Raw genomic sequence first — 10,843 nt, 5'->3', positions numbered from 1 at the left:
ACCTTCCAAATGGCCGTCTCTGTAGCTATTCTAATGTCAGATGATGCCCAGTGAGAATAAACGCCATCTGTCAAAAAACAAAACAGATCCCCGGTGCTTTTATTTATGCACACAACACCGTTCCCCCAATATGTATATATAATTTTAAAAACAATTCTTTCCAACTACTCGTGTAAAAATATATATGACAACAAACTGAAATATTCCTGCTTTCCATCGGACACATTCTTCAAAACCAGGACTCTGGGCAATGGGCTATGGCTGTGAAATAATTAACAAATGTATCCACCAGATGGCAGCAGCGGCAAGGCAAACAGAATACAGTAAAACTGTGGAGGTGCACGGTCTCAAGAAAACACTACACGTGTTTGCCCAAGTTGATTGTGGTCTTCACTCACTGCATGTCCATTGATGTGGTCTGCGTTTACCACTCATATTGTGTGGTCACAAGCACTGACATGATCTCAAAGACCATGTCAACAGACATGCAATTCACCATGTGATGGTGGGTCTCTATATTGATTATGGCCCATGCTCGGTAGACATCATCTGTACACACTACACGTATCCTGACATGGTACCTGCTCACTACATCTGCGGTGGATATAATAAGTTTCCACACCCCTATTTAAATGCTAGGTTTTTGTGATTTTATACATAAAGGAATAAGGTAAATTTAAATCAGTTGGAAACTTATAAATAGCTGGGGGTGTGGCTGTGTTTGGAATTAAACAGTCACATTCAAACCATTTAAAGTGCCGGTGATTTACCCCAAATATCATAATCCTGTTCTCGTAGGCGTTTCCTGACATTTTTGTCGTCACGTTTTACAGCACAAGCCGCAGAGAGATTCCACAACATTTATTTAATCAGGAAAAGATTACTAGAGCATCTCAGCGCTATTTGGATTTAATCAGAGCCAATGTAAATAATGGCAGCTGTTTACTGACGCCCATTTATATGAATTTCAATGTAACTGCTTAATTCTGACCACAGTCACATTCAGAGTTAAGCGACGGTGCGCACACGTTTAAAAACCCCAATTACCTTGAATATTTTTACATCCCATCGTGGTCCGGGTTCACCTGATGTTTTTTGGCACGGTCCCTGCTCAACATCTGCAAGTATCATTACAAACTTTTCAGTTCAACTTGCCGTGTTGTTTCCTCAGAGCCTCCCGGGCAGCAGCACGGTGATGATGCTTATTAAAGCGCGGGCGTCCATTCATCCTCATTTAAAAACAGCAGCGGCACACGCACCTTTTTTTGCAGCATTGCACATGTGGGAGGAGATGCCGACTCAGCGCAACTTTTCATCAGGAACACCCTTTGAATGCGGGGGACGGGGGAATCTTATTAAAGACCTTACCTTCTTTTGTTCGTATGCTATGCTAAGATAAGGCCGCTTTCTTGTTTAGATGCTATTGTGGTTAACTTATTCTATCTGAACCTCGATCAGATTGATGTCAACATTTTTTGTCTGACGTTCTGTCCGATAATACAATGTAGTCGTGTTGTCTTCAAGCTCTGATGCTGACTATGTGCTTGTGTGTGGACAGGATCTTGTGCACATGTCGTCTGAGAGCAGCTGCAATTCAATGTGAGACTTTTAATGCTCTTCAACTGTCAGCTGCACTCCCGCCAACTCAGGAGAAAGAGAACTGTCCACCTTATTATTTGGACCATTTGGGGTTTGGGGATGAGGAGTGGGAGTGAAGTGGTTCGAGGTTTTGTTTGTCTTTGGAACGTCACGGTAAGCCATAGGTGACCCCCTGATGTGGATCAAAGTCTACTAGTGCACTAACAAGCTCAAAAATCAATTTCCAACAAACCCTGTCAACTTATTTTGTCCCCTGTGTAGGTAAAGGTTTGCAGCAAACCACATGGATTTACGTCATATTAACAGCCTTGGTGAGTTTTCAAGATCTCTGGCACCTTTGAGTCATGACCTTGGGTAATCAAAAAAAATATATCTTTTTGGGCTATAAAATATCCTAAATTTGGCCATAGACTGCCCACTCTTGCAATAATATAGATAAAACTCCGAGACAAACCACATGGTCTCGCATGTCATATTAACGGTTTTGATGAGCACATTCTCAATCTGCCATTATTTATTCAGCGTGATATCGTGAAATGAAGCAATGATGAAAAAATACAATAGGTCTAACTTAGAGACAAACCAAATTGTCTGGCATGTCACATTAATGGTCTTGATGAGCATTTGTTTAATCTGCCAATGAAAAAAGAATGTTAGTCCTCAAATGTCTGGAACAACAATTGCTACTCAGCATATTGTTCATGGGTGGGAACATTCGACTTTTGCTGAAATGTGACATCCATGTTGACCAGAACCGACAGATGTCCTGTGTTTTTCTCTCAGCTTCACGCTGGGCTTGCTAATTAGCTTTGTCTTGCTCAGGCAGCCATCTAGCTTGTGGAGAGAGAGAGAGAGAAAGAGTGCTTCGCCGCCATCTTTGTTTTGGGCACGCTGGGAACCAAAGTGATTAGCTCTCACCCAATTGTGGTGAAGAGTGAAACCGCCATTCAACTGGAAAAGACTTTTAGGAGAGAGGTTAGCATGGATGTCATGTTCCCAGCTTGCCATTTTGCTCCGGGCATGTCCGAAGTGGTCAGGGTGGAGAGAGAGAGAGAGAAAGAGTGCTTCGCCGCCATCTTTGTTTTGGGCACGCTGGGAACCAAAGTGATTAGCTCTCACCCAATTGTGGTGAAGAGTGAAACCGCCATTCAACTGGAAAAGACTTTTAGGAGAGAGGTTAGCATGGATGTCATGTTCCCAGCTTGCCATTTTGCTCCGGGCATGTCCGAAGTGGTCAGGGTGGTCCCCGAAGGCGAACCATCTGCCGAGTCACAGCTGGGCTGGACCACCTTTGCGCGACTTTGACGCGACTTTCTTTTCCAAGATGCCGATTTTTCATGGGAGACACAGGAAGTGATGTCACATGCAAATCATGCGCATCGTCAGTCATTGTCAAAGTTAGTTTTGAGGGCTAAACTTATTGTTGCACTTGGAAAGCAGTCAATTGCATATTGTTGGTTTCAGCCACAGATACTTGAAATGGAAATCTCTCCATCCTTGGTCGGACCCTCTCACCTGCTCTCTTTGTCTCTATCTACCTCATTCCCTCCCTCTCTCCCTTTTACCTTCTCTCCCTCCCGCTCTCACCCACCTTCTCTCACTCATCTTCTCTTGCTCTCTCTCTCCTCCCTCTTTTTTCTCTCTTCACCTCTCTTTCCCGAACCCTCTCTCATTGCCCTCTCTCTCTCTCTTTCTCTCTCTCTCAACTTGTGTCCCCCTCTCTTTCTCTTCCTCCGCTCTTCTTCCCCTATCCTTTCCCTCCATTCCCTCTCTATCTCCCGCTCGTTCCTTTTCTCGCTCTCACCTTCCCCGCACCTCTCCCTGTCCTCTTTCTAACCTTCTCTCCTTCTCCTCTCTTGTTCTCTTTCCGTGCTCTCTCCCTCGATCTCCCTCTCCCCCCTCCCTCTCTCTCTTTCCATCTCCGCCTCTCCCCTTCCTCACCTTTTTTCCCCTCTCCCCGTGCTCTCATCTCTCCCTTTCCCGAGTTCCGTCACTCCCTCTGCTCTTGCTTCTTTCATATCTCTTCCTTTCTTTCCATCTCTTCTCCCCACTCCCTCTCCTTCCCCCTGTCATTCTGTTCGTTCACTCTCTTTCCCTCTCTTCTACCCTATTCGATCTTTCTCTCTGCCTCTGTTCTCTCCCTCACATTCTCTTGTTCACTCTCTTTCTCGCCATCTCCATCAATCTCTTTTTCTTTCTCCCTCTTGCGGAATCTCTCGCTCTCTCTCTCTCTACCCACCCGCCCCAATCCTCGCAGTGAGTGGTATAGTAGAGGTAAGAATGTAATTATTACACACAGCTGCTTTAATCCACAGCCAATTGAAATCCTTCACTCTCTATCTCTGCCCTCCACCACTCTCTCTCTCTCTCTCTCTCTCTCTCTCTCTCGCTCACTTTCTCTCGAGTCACACACTACCAGCTTTTTCCCGCGCTCAGAAGCATCCACACGTCGGCGCTCGGTCGGGAGCAGCGGACGGAGGAGCCTCCTTCATTCCTCCTCCCCAGTCTCACTTCCACTTCCGCCAACTCCCTTTCGTCTCCTTCCCCGCGATACGACCACCGGCATCCTCATCATCATCATCATCATCATCCAGCTCATTCCTATCCCTCTCATGCCCGCCACTGAGGCTTTTCTGCAGATTGGAGCATGGCGTGCATCGGGGACGCGGACCCCTTCACCGCGGCCATCCCCGCCACCAAAGTTGAACTCACCGTGTCGTGCAGGTACGGAACATGCATCGTTCACTTTCATGTGTTTGTGTCAAGCGTGATGCTTCATTTTGGCAAAGCTGTCATATGCGTGAGCTGACACGTGCAGAGATGTTTCACCCTGGTGCCAAGATGGTGTTTTTTTTTTTTAATTAGTATTTTTATTACTATTATTACTACACAGTGCTTTCTTGACATAGTAGGTTCATTCATTCTGTGACCAAGCTCACAACTCAATTTCCCCCATTAAAATGAATTGAAATGTCATAACTCCATTGCAGCCCACCAAAAAAAAAAAAAATGGTTCGACGTTTTTAATAATTGAAAAAATTAGCACTGCATTGCATGAAACATAATAAATGAGAATATTGTATCCGTGTGCTGAATGTGAACCTTTTAAGGGCCGCGGCAAATTTGAGTTGGCCGGTAGTCTGCTTGTGAGTGGCAGGGCGTGACTAGTGGCCTACAGCAGCTCCTTGAAAGTGTTCTCATTTTATATTTTAGTGTTTGACAGACTTTTCCATTCGATAAACACTGATAAAAGCATCATTGGCTGTCTTTCCTTGCCCACATGTGAGGGCATTATAGTACCTTTGCGACCTCATTTCCAACAAAAATTGACCCAGTGAAGGCTCATAATGTGGAAAGCTCATAATGTGGAAAGCTCATAAATTGGTGGACTCATTCAGTAAGCCAAAGTACGACCGTATCTGCGTTATTGTACTAAAGGAGGATTCTTTTTGTTGTTGTCGTATTTGATCCGATGAGGTGGTGTACCTAATGAAGCGTCCAAACATCAATTGCACGGTGGTCTGACCGGCATCCTCCCTATTGTTGAATATTATTTCATTTTGTGTCACATTGCAGTATTGTTGTATGAGTAATTAGTTGTGAACAGCAATGTGTCAAACTGGGAGCAGTTCCTAATATTTTGACCCTGCGATGTAGCGCAACAAAATCACCAAAATATTAGGCAGGTCTCAGCATGATTCAGTCAATGCTCAGGTTTACAGTATGAACAGCAGATTTCTTTTTTTTTTTGTGTGTTTGTATTGGATCTGATAAGATGGTGTTCTTCATGATGTGTCCAGTTCGTGTACATGGCGTTAGACGACTATAACACATCCCCAATTTTTTATGATGCTGAATATGTATCTATTTTTTTTATTTTTGTATTAATTTATTTTGTACTAATAAAAATTAATGAAAAATACCCCCGCCCCTCTATCAGTGAAAAAAGGGAGTCACGGTAATGATCTCTGTTGCTCCCCAATCAAGTGGCACCTCAACAGTCTCATAGATTAATTTAACGGTGTCACAGTTGAGGAAACTTTCATCTTAGCCAGCCCGGGGAGCAAATACACTCAAAAGTAAAAAATTAAAAATTAAAAGTATGCCCCACTGCCATGTAGTCCTAGTTATAATTAATATTAGTATCAAGCACAGTAGATATCATTGTACCAGCCACCCCTTGTGTATATATCATTAATGACAGCAGGACTGAACTTTATCAGCGACTGTTCCACACGAGCTACACATGACCAAATGGTTAGTGACAGCTTTGTTGGCTTATTTGATTAACGGCAGAAGACATGTTGTAGGGAAATTCAAGCCCCAAACCCAATTTCACTTCGCCACATGACATTTGGTTTGCACGAGAATAACCACAAAATTTGGTGGGCATGTCTTTCAAGAATGGACCCACAAAAAAAGTCTCAAGAAGACATGCCCGAAAAGACAAAACAAGTCTGCCCCAAAAGGTGGGAAGCGGCCACATTTTTCATTTCCAGAGTTTTAAAGACAAACTACTCTTTGCAATGAACGATTGCTACGTGTGTGAGGATGAAGCCTCTCTGATGAGAGTCACAGGCGTCCCCCGCTGACAGAAAAGACATCTCAGAGCCATGCCCCGCCTAAAATCTTTCCCACCCTTCTTTCTGCATGTGCTAGTATAGGCGGTGTGATTTTCTCACTTTGTCGTGGTGCGTAATGTCTGGAAGATGGTTCTCTTGCCATAGGCTTCACATTTACATCAGAGCAGAAGGACTCACACACGCACACACACACATTTGGGTGAGTGCGTGTTGCGAGCAGACGGCATTGAGCGACCACGCAGATGTTGGGAAAATCAGAGCGTCAAAAGATCACACGGCCGCCGCCTGTCTCAGGGTCCGAGCACATTGTGGAGTTGAAGCTGCGTGACATTTAGGGCCCACAGAAGGCGGCGCAGAAGCATTGACGCGTTGAGATGTGGCGCCATTGAAGATTCCCCGCTGACCCGCTGCGAGGCGGGTCGATGTGTCAGCGCCAATGTTTCGTTTTCCTCACCTAGGTGAAGAAAGAAACACCATGTGTACAACAGCAATGAAGAAGAACCTTTCTGGGATGGAATCAATATGCTCTACTCTATTGGTGTTTTTATTTTTTTGTTTTTTGAGCCAAAGGATGACGGACGACATTGGACAATTGTTGTCCGTCATCTTTTTTTCACACATTCCTTGCATCAGAGCCAAAACAGTACTGTAGAGGCAGTGTTCATCCTACACACAAAAAAATGTCACTTTTAACAGGCAGTGTAAAATTGGAGTTTGTTTGAAAGACTTTCACACAGAGATGCTGCAAAATTGCAGCTCCGAAAGGCATAGCAGTAGATTTTGTCTTTCTCAAGGAACCCAGTGAAGCGACAGCATGTGAAATCTTATTTTAACAGGCAGGATAAAAATAGACATGTCTTCAAGTTTTTCACACAGAGATCCTGTAAAATTGCAGTTTCAGCACCACAACAGTTTTTTTTCAACAGAATGCACCAAAGACACATGGATTTTTTTTTTTAAATCATAGGCACTGTAAAATTAGGTTTAAGACAAAGCGTTTCACACAGCCATTCCCCAAAATTGATACATTGATACATAACAGTAGATATCTCAATTTGTGTTTCACACAAATCCAGCAAACCTACATGGAAAAGGGTGGCAAGTAGAAAAAAACATACATACAGGCTGCATCAAATGGGTTAGTTATGAGGACTTTCACACAGATATCGCACAAAATTGCTGATTTTATTTCTTACAGAATTACAGAGCCATAACTGCAGTTACCGTATTTCAGGGATTTCGCACAGAATCCAACGAAGCATCATGGAAAATGGCAACCCTTCATACACCATATGTATACACACACACACACACACACACACACACACACACACACATATTTGTTTAGAGGCTGTTTAAAAATGTTTAAAGCCTTTTACACAGAAATCACAGAACACTTTTTTTCCCAGGCAAAGCCACATGGGAAAATGGTGACACAGAAACTGCTGCTCTTACAGGCAGTTGGAAAATGGGCCTAACAATTTGAGCATTTTATAAAGACAGAAGTTGACACTTCAAAGCATTTGGCATTTTGTCTCTTTCATGCAGAATTCAGCAAAGGAACATGAAAAAAATGGGACACCAGGGGGAGAAAATGCCTCTAAAATTGAGTTTTAGAGTTCACACAGAGATGGCGCAAGATGGCCAAAGCATAATCGTAACAGAGGCTACTGCCTTTGCAATTTGACACAGAACCCCGCAAAGCCAGATCGTGCCAACATCATGCCAAGAGAAACAGTGTAAAAGTGTCCTGAGACTGAAGTCTTTTCCACAGAGAGTCCACTAAACACCTCTCACCCTTTTTCACACAGAACTCGGCAAAGGCAGCATATTTCCATGTCTATGTGCGTTTGCACTGCAAGACATTTCATTGACACCAGCTCCATTGTCTTGTGTAAAATACCAAAAGTAAGTATCAAAGTACTTCCTTGCTTTCAACACAACAGGCAAGTGTCAAGTGTTGTTACGGCTTTGCTAGCACCTCCGAAAGGTGGAAAATTACCCTCATGATATTCAGTGTTGTGGGCAGTTGATACAGAGCAAGCGCATGGAATAACACTGTAACAAGCCGGCTGTTGGGGTCTTAAAGCCTTTGCCTCAAATGGCACCCTCGTGGTCATTCAAGTCAAAATGAGTTAGTTGTTTTCCACTTTGACCCACTTTTCCGCCGCACTCCTATCCCGCCCGGTGCCGTGTTCTCCGTCATAAAAGATGGAACTCCAAATTAGCTTGAGCAAGTTTTGGACTGCCTCCAAGTCGTCGTCTTCTTCAATCTCTCTTAACTGTGACAATTAAGCTGCATTTTGCTTGACATCATTTTGTATTTAGGTGGGATTTAAGTCTCATTTACAGCAATTGGTATCCCGGTAGAGTGACAGCTGGTCGCTACACAATGTTGTGGTCCTTCATGTTTATGTTCTGGGAATCGATGCTACAATCTGCCTCGGATATTACTTTATATGGAGACAGCTTCTTTCCAGGCAGTAGGCATCCCGCTTGAACCGAGCATGCGGTCGTTATTACAAGGAGCGACACAACTTACAAGTTACATCAAGTATGCCTGGAATATTGGATAAAATGGCGACAGCATCTTTTTCGATCATTAGCATTTGATTGGGGCGGCCCGGTGGTAGATTCAAACGCGGTCGCTCCACAATGTTGTTTGTGTGTGTCATTCATGCTAAGTCTTCTTTGGATCTTATGTCATGTGGAGACGGCCTCCTCAGTAACAATTAGCATTTCGATAGAATCCGACAGTTGGTTACTCCACAATGTTGTGTGCATCCATGGTGTATACAGTCGATGCCCTCCCCTATCTGCAGTTGAGTCTTTTAATACATCACCATTATGTGTGTATTTGTACACCTTTCCAGACCTTCAACTAGAAAAGCATTATTTCAATTTGCGCTTCATTTTCCAAGCATAGAAGTCCTCCCCTGGGGGTGCACTGTTCCCCAGTGCCGGTCCCAAGCCCGGAGAAATGGGGAGGGTTGCGTCAGGAATGGCATCCGGCGTAAAACTTTTGCCAAGACGACCATGCGAGTTGGTAGGACGGTTTACAGGGGCGGATGGAAATTACTGACTCGCTGTGGCGACCCCTGAATAGGGATGTGCCGAAAGGAGAAGAAGAAGAAGTCTGTTCTCATCTGGCTTAGCGTCAAAAGCGGCTTTTAAGCGGCGGGCGGCCATGTTGCGGCGAGCACGTGACAGGTCACTGGTGGGAGTTCGAATGTAATTCAAATGTAATTTCGGCGTCGGGAGGGAATGCTGCTGTAAATGTTTGATGAACGTAGAGCCACTCAGACGGGGGCTTCCCACCATGGAACACCAGTTATGTTTTCCTTTTTTTTGGGGGGGGGGGGTCGCCTCACAAACAAGATCAGGTGGACACACATACACGCACAAGTACATGTGCACAGATAAGCACTGGCACAGCTCCACCCAAACAGGCTACGCGCATGTATGTATACACACACATACATACATATATATTGCACATGTGCACACACACTTGTATTCACTTGCTGCCTTATTTCTTGCCTTTTTACCCACCATTTACTGTATCTGGTTTGGCAGGTGAAGTCTCCCACTTCTCACTCCCACACACTCGCAAAGCGCTTGGATGCCATCCTGTCGGCTTATTATCATTTATTTAAAGGAGGGGGAGTTTGGGGGATTGAGTCTGGGTGGAGGTGGGGTGGTGGTGGTACCATCTGGGCCACGCTGGGATCAGCAGAAGCCGTGAGCCTGATCCAGAAACATCACTTGACATCAACGGCTGCACGGCTCTCGCCGCCTGTCAAGTGGGACGGGACAGGACGGGACACGAGCGACACTGCGCTCGCCCCCCAGCTAGCATGATAGCTTCATCATCCAAACAACCCCAACGCCCCCACCAAACACCCCTTCACAGCCCCAGAAGCAACTTGGAACAACTCCTGGCATTGGCACATCACGCACGCACATACTCTGTCAATGGAAAATTACATTTTATTTTAAGTATGTTAATACTACTTCCTGAGCGCGGAAATACTAATTACCATGTTACGTCGGCCGTAGTGCAAATTCCTGTGCTCCTTCTTATTGGACATGAATATTGTCTCCTCTACGAGTTTCAGTCAGGCGTATTACAACTTGCTTTGCTGCGTTCTATTGGTTGTGACACAACTTCCTGTGCTGCTTTCTGTTGACCGTAATTGTACTTCCTCTTCTGCTTCCAATTCGCCATAATACACCTTCCTGTTCGACTTCCTGGTGATACATTTTTTCAATGCTAATTCCTGATACATTTTTTTCAATGCTAATTCCTGTTTTGCTTACTTTCATCTGCAATACTATTTCCTGTAGTACTTCCTGTCTGGCCTAATTCCATTTTTCACAAAGTCACAATTGTATGCATAAAACATGCACTGATAATAGCGCAAAAAGCAAAGAAGTTGTCAGTAACAATGGCAACGTAAAATGGCCGCCCTCTGTCTTCGGCCGCGAGTGACCAATTGTTTGCCTGTCATAGCTACGTCCGTGTAGTTTGTGTTTCTTTGTGATGCACTACCATTCCTGCTCTGATGTAATTTTACTTCCCACGCTACTTCCTGTTGGTTGTAATTCTTCTTCCTCTACTACTTCATATCAAATGTAATATTACTTCATGTCGGCCATAA

At 44.4% G+C, this 10,843-nt stretch overlaps 1 long non-coding RNA gene across 1 annotated transcript in view; it reads right to left on the bottom strand.

The window, feature by feature from the left end:
• LOC109530877 (uncharacterized) overlaps positions 1 to 102 on the bottom strand; it is a 13,727-nt gene extending 13,625 nt beyond the window's left edge. Inside the window, exon 1 of the long non-coding RNA XR_002171077.1 lies at positions 3 to 102. This is a non-coding gene — a long non-coding RNA (uncharacterized LOC109530877). The remainder of the gene's footprint in view (positions 1 to 2) is intronic.
• Positions 103 to 10,843: the final 10,741 nt, after the last annotated feature.

Source organism: Hippocampus comes, unplaced genomic scaffold, assembly GCF_001891065.2.
Source record: "Hippocampus comes isolate QL1 unplaced genomic scaffold, H_comes_QL1_v1.1 scaffold319, whole genome shotgun sequence".
NCBI lineage: Eukaryota > Metazoa > Chordata > Actinopteri > Syngnathiformes > Syngnathidae > Hippocampus > Hippocampus comes.
The sequence above is the reverse complement of the archived record's forward strand: the minus strand, read 5'-3'. Positions and strand labels throughout refer to the sequence as shown.